This window comes from Sarcophilus harrisii, chromosome 3 (genome assembly GCF_902635505.1).
Source record: "Sarcophilus harrisii chromosome 3, mSarHar1.11, whole genome shotgun sequence".
Classification (NCBI taxonomy): domain Eukaryota; kingdom Metazoa; phylum Chordata; class Mammalia; order Dasyuromorphia; family Dasyuridae; genus Sarcophilus; species Sarcophilus harrisii.
In genome coordinates this window covers 587,126,582-587,135,819 of record NC_045428.1, presented here as the reverse complement: position 1 = coordinate 587,135,819, position 9,238 = coordinate 587,126,582, and the positions used below count along the sequence as shown (strand labels likewise).

General features: G+C 47.3%; 1 long non-coding RNA gene across 1 annotated transcript; it reads right to left on the bottom strand.

The window, feature by feature from the left end:
• Nucleotides 1–2,441: 2,441 nt before the first annotated feature.
• On the bottom strand, nt 2,442–8,956 carry LOC116422139. Its single transcript, XR_004232705.1, has 4 exons — nt 8,803–8,956; nt 8,418–8,546; nt 8,188–8,316; nt 2,442–2,702 (listed from the first exon to the last, which is right to left on the bottom strand). It is a non-coding gene; the product is annotated as an uncharacterized LOC116422139 (long non-coding RNA).
• Between the last annotated feature and the right edge of the window lie 282 nt (nt 8,957–9,238).

Sequence of the window (9,238 nt, the reverse complement as noted above, 5' to 3'; positions counted from 1 at the left end):
CATTCTCATAGGGAAGAACAACACATTAAGGGGGACTGGAAAGTTTGGTGGGGAAAAAGAGAGTGTGGGAGAAGGGGAAAAGGCTACTGTTAAAGAGGCAAAGAAGTTGAGAGTTGAGCTTAATGAAGAGACTCCTTATAAAATGGCATTCTTCCCTTCCTAGTTTCATGTACAAACCCAATTTCTATCTTTTTCCTACTCAAATCTTCACACAATCTTTTTAAAATCGTTTTCTTTTTTCTGGTTATTCATGTATATTAACTTTTAAAGATACATTTCTTTGTGAATCATTTTGAGAGAGAAAAGTCAGAACAAAAGGGAAAAACCATGAGAGAGAGAGAAAAAAAAAAACAGGAGGAAAAAAAGGTAAACATAGCATGTGTTGATTTACCTCCAGTCTCTAGTCCTCTTTTCTGCATGCAGATGGTGTTTTCTGTTCAAAGTTTATTGGGATTGCCTTAGATCGTTGAATCTCTGAAAAGAACCAAGCCATTCACAGTTGATCTTCACATAAGCTTATTACTGTATACAATGTATTCCTGGTCTACTTGTTTTGCTCAGCATCAGTTCGGGTAACTCTTTCCGGGTCAAATCTTCAGCAAAATGTTTTATTTTTCTTCTGTAAGCTCAATGCCATAAATGTCAAAGAAAGAGCTCAGTTCTGGAGAACTCTGGGAGGATTTTGCACAAACTGATGCAGAGTGAAGTGGCCAGAACCAGAAATAGGACATCTCTTTCTGCCCTTTCTTATAGACAGTTATTTTGCTAAGAGTAGAATCTTACCTGCTTTGTAAGCAACATTTATTTTTAACCTAAAGGCAGGAAATCAATCCCCAAGTTGTGAATGGTTCAGGGCTTCCTAGACACTAGGGACATAAAAAACCTGGCCTGTGAGCAATCTAGGCCTGTGATATCTGAAAAAGGTCCCACTGCAATAAAAACCTCTCTCTGTCTCTGTCTCTCTGTTTTTCTCTGTGTGTCTCTGTGTGTTTCTGTCTGTCTCTCTCTCTCTCTTTCCTTTCTCTGTCTCTGTCTCTCTCAGAGTGTGACTCTCCTCTCCCCCCTCTATCTTTCTGTCACTTTGTGTCTGTCTCTGTGTTTGCCTGTCTGTCTGTTTCTGGCTCTGTGTGTATGTGTCTCTGTCTCTCATGTCTATCTCTCTGACTCTTTTTCTGCCTCTGTCTCTCTCTCTCTCTTTCTGTGTCTGTCTTTGTCTCTCTCTGTGTCTGTTTTTTCTCTGTCTCCCTGTGTGTGTCTGTTTTTTTCTCTGTCTGTCTTTCTCTGTGTGTCTGTCTGTCTCTGTCTCTCTTTGTGTCTGTCTTTGTCTCTCTCTTTCTCTGTGTGTCTGTCTGTTTCTTTCTCTGTCTGTCTGTCCTTTTCAAATAAAGGAAAGGAAAACATATATACCAGAATAGGATAAAGGCAGAGAGGTCAAAGGATGGAGGGAGGGAGTACAGGATGACAGAATGGAGGAGAGGGGATGGAGAGTCACCTCCCACCTAACCTCCTACTTTCACTAGAAGTGTGACCTTGGATCAGATGATTCACTGCCCTGAACCTTTGTTTCCTCTTCTGTAAAATAGGAGTAAAAATAGCCCCACCCTCAAAGTGTGCTTTGTCATCCTTAAGGCAATGTAAAAGACCAGCTGTTACTGTCCCTTCGTAAGCAGAGGGAATGCTGGGATCGCAGAAGCTGGGGCTCCCCAGGTGGGCGGGTATCTGAAGGGTGAAGGTCTTGCCCTCCTAGGGCGGCAGAGGCAGGACCGAGTAATGCCGTCTTTGGACAAAAGAGGGCGCTGCTGGGCTTCTAACTGCTCTCACGTGGGGACACTGGTTCATTGCAACAGAAAGTGAATCATTAAATGTCAAGAAATAGAAAGTGCTGGAATTGAGAATTGACCCCCATAAGTGACCCTGGCCCCAGGCAGCCCAGATCCCAGACCCCTGCCTGGAAGAGAGGTCAAGCTTAGGGGATGAGGGGGGGAGGAGGGAGAGGGGAGGGAGATGCAGGGAAGGCCCACTCTTTCCTCTCTGAGACTGAAACCGAACTGGACTCCTTAAGCGCTGATCTTCCATTAGGCAGGAGCACCCAGATTGTTGGGGCACAGACCCCCCCCCGGGAGAGTTCTGCACTCGGATCTTAGACTCAGAGATCCTTCAGAGAGGAAGGGTCTCTGTAGAGATCACAGAATACTCGATCTGCACCTGAAAGAGACCTTAAAGATCTCATTTGCTGAAGAGAACAGACACCCAGAGAATTGACTTAGCCAATGTTCCCAAAAAGTCGTGGTGATCGACCTGATCTCCCCGATCTTAGGATCTGTTAAAGGAAGGAACCACCTAGGATTTCCTTAGCATCCCACCCCAAGGACCTAGCTCTGATCATGGAAATTTTACTCATCCATTAATTACTTTACCCAGCATCCATTTGTCCACAAACATTTATTAAGTGCTTATCTTGTTCCCTTGTGTAGGCCTTCATGTAAAAGCCAACCTGCCCACCTGACCGGATGTAGTAAAAGAGCCATTCGTTTTTTCGGCCCTGAGGATGACTTGACGGGGAGCTCTAAGCTCCCTCCTGGTCCTGTGATTCTGTCATGTGGCAATTCTCGGAGTTTGGTCTCTGGTCTCACAATCAATGATCTTATTGTACTCAGACGGTTGATTCAGAGATTACTCGCACCTCAACATCCAGTCATCACCTGCTGGGAAAATTTAGTCACTTCACTCGTTGTTACTGTGATACGGGGCCTTCTGAATCAATCGAGAATTTTTTGTGCACTTCCTGTGTACCAGACGTTGTGGGAGAGGAGAGACAGAGAGATAGAGACAGAGACAGAGAAACAAAGAGAGAGAGACAGAGACAGATCGAGAGAGAAAGAGAGAGAGAGACAGAGACAGAGACTGAGAGACAGAGACAGAGAGAGTGGCAGAGAAAGACACAGAGAAAGACAGAGACGGGGGGGGGGGGGAGTGACAGAGACAGAGACAGTCTCTCTGACACAGAGAAAGACAGAGATACAGAGAGAGAGAGAGACAAAGAGACAGAGGGGGTGCAGAGACAGAGAGAAAGAGATAAAGACATGGACAAAGACTGGCAAACAGAGACAGTCAGAAAGAGACAGAGATTGAGAGACACAGAGCTAGAGAGACACAGAGGGAGAAAGACAGAGACAGACAGATTGCCTCTCATTCTATCCATTGGCAAACGAAACTCCAAAAGACTTAGGAACTCTGATGGACATGACCCGCCATACTTTCAGAAGACCAGTGACGAACGTTTCCCACCTGTCGGTTAGAACTCTGGGTGCAGAAGAAGACAGATATTGGACTTTTCTGGGAGCGGCCCTTGGGAACATTTGTTTTGCCCAACAGTGCATTTTATTACATGGGTTTTGTTTGTCTTTTGTTGTCAGTGGAGAGACAGGCGGGAGGGAGAGGAAATAGATGTTTGTTCATTAAAAAAATTTAATTATCGATTTAAGATGAATAAATATTGAGGCCGTGGTACTTTCCTTGATCTTGCTGGAGGTAGGAGACCCTGGGGAGGAGGGGTGACTTTTAGGTAAGCTGGGGAGAGGAGAGTTCTCAGCACTGATCTCCGCACCAGGACAGAGAAAGGGGATTGACAGGGGTTTTCCCCCACTTGAAAAGTTCCCCTCCCCAAGATCTACCATAAGGACAGGCCTTGGATGGTCCAGGCAGTCAGTCGATGAATATATTTCAACCGATGTGAGATTTCTGTATCTTCAGGCTACAGGAACTTCAATCTCAAACTGGGCAGAGTGCAAGGGTCAAGCGAGAAATGCATTGGGAAGATGGGAGCACAGATTTAAAGGCAGAGGGAACTGGTCTAGCTCAATGAAACTGGAAACCAAATGTGGTGAAAGGGCTTGTCCAAGAGAAGGACTGGCACGTTCAGGAACCCAACTCAGAGTCTCTGGCTTCAGAGGAAGCCCTGTAAGTTCTGGACCACAATGCTTTTCAGCACTCGCAGGCACTAGCAAAGGGCCAGCTTACCCAGGCTATTGACAGTTCAGACTCTTAAGTTCTAGAGCTCATATCCAGAGTAAGATTCTGTGGGCCACATTTTAGACACAGAACTCTAGGTCTAGAACAACAGGAATACCAGCTTTATTGGGATTGATTACACCAACACTACTTAGTCACCTTGGATTTGACCTTTCCTAAAGTTCCCCTTCAGAAATTCTGTGTGGAACCATTCTCTTCCCCATGGAGATGCTGGATTTCACAGTCAGAAGGTCTGAGTTTAAATCCAAAGATTTAAAGCTGGAAGTGTCTTGTTCAAAGTCATACAGTTGGTCTACCTGGAAGGTAGTATTTGAACCCAGACTTGCTAATTCCAAAGTCAATGGTCTTTCCAAGATAAGTCAACAACACTTATTAAGTGCCTCCAAAATATCAGGTACTTTGTATACAAACAGAAAGCTCTATGACCCCCAGTTTCCTCATCTGTAAAATGGGAGCAATAATAACACCTCATTCAGTTGTGACAATTGTGCTAAAATAGAACCGTTCACAAGCCTTACAGAATCATATCAATTTTTTAAATACTTTTTTTTTTTTTTTGGCTGAGGCAATTGGGGTTAAGTGACTTGCCCAGGGTCACACAGCTAGGAAGTATTAAGTGTCTGAGGCCTGACTTCAGGGCTGGTGCTCTATTCACTAGGCCACCTAGCTGCCCCAACCATATCAGTGTTAATCCTTTATTATTATTAGTTATATCCATAAACGTACTTGTCTGCTCTATTAGAACTCCTTGTTGTTTCTTTGTGTCCCCAACTCCTAGCACAGTGCCCTGTACACAGTAGGGGCTTACTAAATACTTGTCAACTGACTGGTGCTCTTTCATTCCACAAGCATTTTAGGCTCCTACTGTGTGACAGGCAGAGACCGTGCTAAGTACTGAGCAACAAACTAAGCTGCAGCTGCCCCTGCCTTCTAAGGGCTTACTTTTTTCTGGTTCCCAGACCCTATTGTTGACTGTTATTAAGTTACACAGTTTCTGATGCTTTTTAAAAAATCTGATTTGTTGCCTTGATACAATTATTCTCTTAATCTGTAGAAACCACATTTCCACAAAATAGAGAATACAAAATAGTTACAAAGTAAAGGAGAAAATAGTTACAAGTAGATAACAAAATAATTTCCCAGAACTAAAGCTCTTGAGAAAGTCCCTTCATCTTTCTTGGTCTGTTTCCTCCCTTCTAAAATGAACAAACTGTTCTGGTGGCCTCCAAGGTCCCTTCCAGCTCAGATTCAAGAGCCCGTGACCATCAGGCTGGCCATCCAGTGCCATTAGATCCATCCCCCTGCTTCCAGGCAGACTCCAACCCAGCCCAGACACCCGATCTGAGTGAAAAGAATTCACGGCCTCTCGCTGAGCCTTCCCGGAGTTTAGAAGCCTTTGCTTCTGGGAAGGTCTTCAGCCGGCTCCCGCTCAATGCTGGGAAACCTGTCGGGCTCAGGACCTCTGAGAGGGCTGGACAGACGGCTAGAACCCGAGAAGGCCCGGAGCCCCTGGGCTGAGCCGGCTGTGGCAAGAAATATTCTGGTTCCAAACAGAGGGATTTGTGCGGCACCATTTGGAGGCGATTCCTGTCAGAAATAGCTTTCTCTTCTCTCCTCTGACGTCCACTTTCCTGTTTATTCCTCTGCCCTGACTTCTCCCTCCCTGGCGCGGGGCCCCGGCCTAAGCCGCTGCCACTCAGAAAGCATTCCAAGCAGCAACTCCTCCAGCGCCTTCCCAGCAGGGAGAGCCTTCACTTCACCCCTGAACCCGGCGAGCCACGTGGCCCTCTGCCTGGGCTCCGTGGCCCTTGGCTGAGCTCACCTAAAGGGGCCACTGGGGGTTCAAGCCCGGGTTGGAGGTGGGAGCCAGGCTCAAGGCTCAGTCTGCAGCCAGACTTAGGGCTCCGGCTAGGGCTGGGGTCAGCAGGGAAAGTCACGGCTCCCACTGGGACCAGGGACTGGACTCAGTCTACAATCTGGGCCAGGGCCAGAAAGGATCCAGGGTAGGGCTCAGGGTGGATCTGGGGTGAGCGTGGAAAGGAGTGAAATCAACCAGTCAATGTGGGATTAAATCTGTGCTCTTGCTCTTTCCTTAAACACTGACCCACTGGGTATACACAGAGCTAAAAGGCTGGTTCAAGAGTATATTGGGGGAGAGAGAGAGGAGCTGAGGGGAACCAGAGATGCATAACTAGGACAGGGAACTGGGGCTTTGCCCCAGGGGCACTGAATTTAGAGGGTGCTAATAATCCTGGTCGTCTTTCTACAAGTAAAAACCACAGAGTTTAGCACCTACTTAGCAAGAATAAATACTTAAAATAAAAGCTACCACATGACAAGCCTGGGTGGGCTCCTGCCCCAATCCTCTTCCCTCTTTCCTCAGCAGAAGGCACTAACCTGGTGTCTGGTATTTTCAAGGGTTGTGGTAACTGTGCTGAGCTCTCATTTCTAGCCATGACTCTGGGTAGCCCCATAGTCTATTGGGAAGGAAAAGTTAGAAGACCTGAGTTCCGATCCCAGCCATTCATTACATTGGGCAAATTAACCACTCTGGGGCAATAATGAAATTGAACCAAGCAATCTTTTGGAATCCTTCCAGTTCCAAATTTATGATCCTAGACTCAGAAGTAAAGAAGAAAAAAGGTGGCGGAGAGGGAGAAAGAGAGACAGAAAGAGACAGAGAGAGAGAAGAGAGAGAGAGAGAGAGAGAGAGAGAGAGAGAGAGAGAGAGAGAGAAGGAAGAGGAGGAGGAAGAGGAGGAGGAGGAGGAGGAAGAAGAGGAGGAGGAGGAAGAGGAAGGAGAAAGAAGAGGAAGGAGAAAGAGAGATCCATCAGTTGACATTACCTAAGTATCTAAAGGCCTTGTTTCTGGACTATTCTCAGAAACCAGTAATAAACATTAAGCATCTACCATGTTCCCTGGAAAGGCAAAAATTAGTCCCTAGCTTCAAGCTCAACTATTAAGAGAGATAACAGGCAGACAAAAAGAACAAACAAGCCATAAACAGGATAAATAGGAAAGGATTGATGGGGAGGGGGAGAGGCTATAGAATTAAGAGGGAGTACAGAATGCTTCCTGTAGAAGAAGAGATTTTAGTTGAGTCTCAAAGGAGCCGGGGAAGCCAGGAGGTGGAGAGGAGGAGGGAGAGGTGGAGGGAGCTAGGGGAAGGGGGCAGCCAGAGAAAATGCCCAGAGCAGAGAGCGGGAACCAGAAGGTCAGTGTAACTGGATCAGAGAGGACATGGCAGAGAATAAGGTATAAGAAAACCGGAAAGGGAGGAGGAGGATAGGCTATGAAGGGCTTTATGTCCATTCTATGCTTGATTCTGGAGCAATAGGGAGCCACTGGAGTTGATTGGGATGGAGGAGTGGGGGACATGATCAGACCTGCACTTAACAAAAAAATCACTTTAGTGACTGAATAAAAAATGTATTGGAATGAGGAGACTGAGGCACCCCCAGCAACAGTTGCAAAAGTTCAGTGTGAGGCGATGAGGTGATGGGCAGCGAGGTAAGGCAGTGGTTAGAGCTGGGAAAACTCTTTTTCATAAGTTCAAATCCGTCCTCAGACATTTCTTAACTGTGTGATCCTGGACAAGTCACTTCGTCCTGCTTGCCTCAGTTTCCTCATCTGTAAAATGGACAGAAGGAAATGGCTTTACCAAAGAAACCTCAAATGGGTTCACAAAAAGCCAGATGCCACCGAACAATAACAATGAGGTGATGGAGCCTGTCCCAGAGGGGTTGGCAGTCAAAGGAGAGAAGGGGGCCCATTGGATAGATGTAGAAAAAGTGAAATCGGAAGACCTTGGCAACGGATTGAATATGGGAGGTGAGAGACAATGAGGAATTGCAGATAGTATCTAGGTGGTGAGCCTGAGGGACTGGGAGGCTGGGGCTGCCCTGAATCATGGGAGACAAGTTGGGGGGGGGGTAAAGTCAGGAAGAGAGAGAATAGGTTCAGTTTTACACATGTTAAATTTCAGCTCTCCACTGGACTTGCAATGGGAGGTATCTGAAAGACATTTTGAGAGGCAGGGCCCAGTGCCAGGGAAGAAGAGCCGGGGGTTCTCTGTCTCCCCCCTGTCGCCCTCTGCCTAGTTCACAATGGCTCCCTCTTTAAGCCCAGGCTACGACCACAGCCCTCACACTTACTCCATCCTTGGGCAGTCGTAGGCTTTCAATTGGGCAATCATGGACTGTCCCTGTTCAGTTCCCAGAGTTTAATGTCAGAACCTTGCTGGCCCGCAGTCCTGGAACTTCCAGCCACATAAGGTGCTCCAGCTGGAAAGAAGCAAAGAGATCATCTAGTCTAATTGTGCTCATTTTACAGAAGTGGAAACTGAGGCACGGTAGAGACTTGCCCAAAGTCTCACAGCCATTACCTGGATTCAAGTCCAGCTTCTCCAGCTTTCTATCCCGCACAGACTCACTCAGCTCCAAAAAGCACCTCATCCTTTTATTCTTTCCATGTGTGCGAGTGGGTTGAGTGCCAGCCTTGGAACCAGAAAGACCTGAATTCAAATGGGAAGTCACTTGCCCCCACTGGGTATCAGTTTTATCCCATTAAAAAAAATGCTAGCGTTGGACTCAATGATCTCTCGTTCTGTGTGACTGGGGAGCCCAGCTCTAAGATGGAGACTCTGAGACCTGTAATACCGCCCTCCCCTGTAGCACCAGCCCTCTCCAAACCTCTCTGAGCAGCAGCTGTTCTCCCCTCTCCCCCACTGCTTGTAGCTCCTATTGTCCCTTCCCCACAGCCATGCTCACGTGTTAACTCTTGTCACTGTTGTGTAGTCTTTCCCCGGGCTATCTTCTGGCCATCTCTGGGTTTCCCAGAAAGCACAGAGTAGCTCCTGCCTGAGCTTCCCTCCAAGTCTTGCTTTTGCACGTTCCAAGAGCTTCTGGGAGCACGGGCCTGGTGACATCCTGAGGCGACATGGAAGGCGAGCGGGGCTACTGGGGACAGCAGCCTTTGTGCCTCTCTCCCCCCCAACCCCTCCCAGCCCAGTTTACCCAAGTAAAAACAGTCAGAGCCACGAGCCCCGGGGCAGGTGGGATAGACAGACACGCCTGCTGTTGCAAAACCGATGTTATCTCTCCTTCTGCCTCAAAACGGAGTGAAATCCATCCCCAACCTGGGAGGGGAGGCTCTGTGACTCATTGCCCCACAGCACCAGGTTCTCCCCCAAATCCACCCGCAACA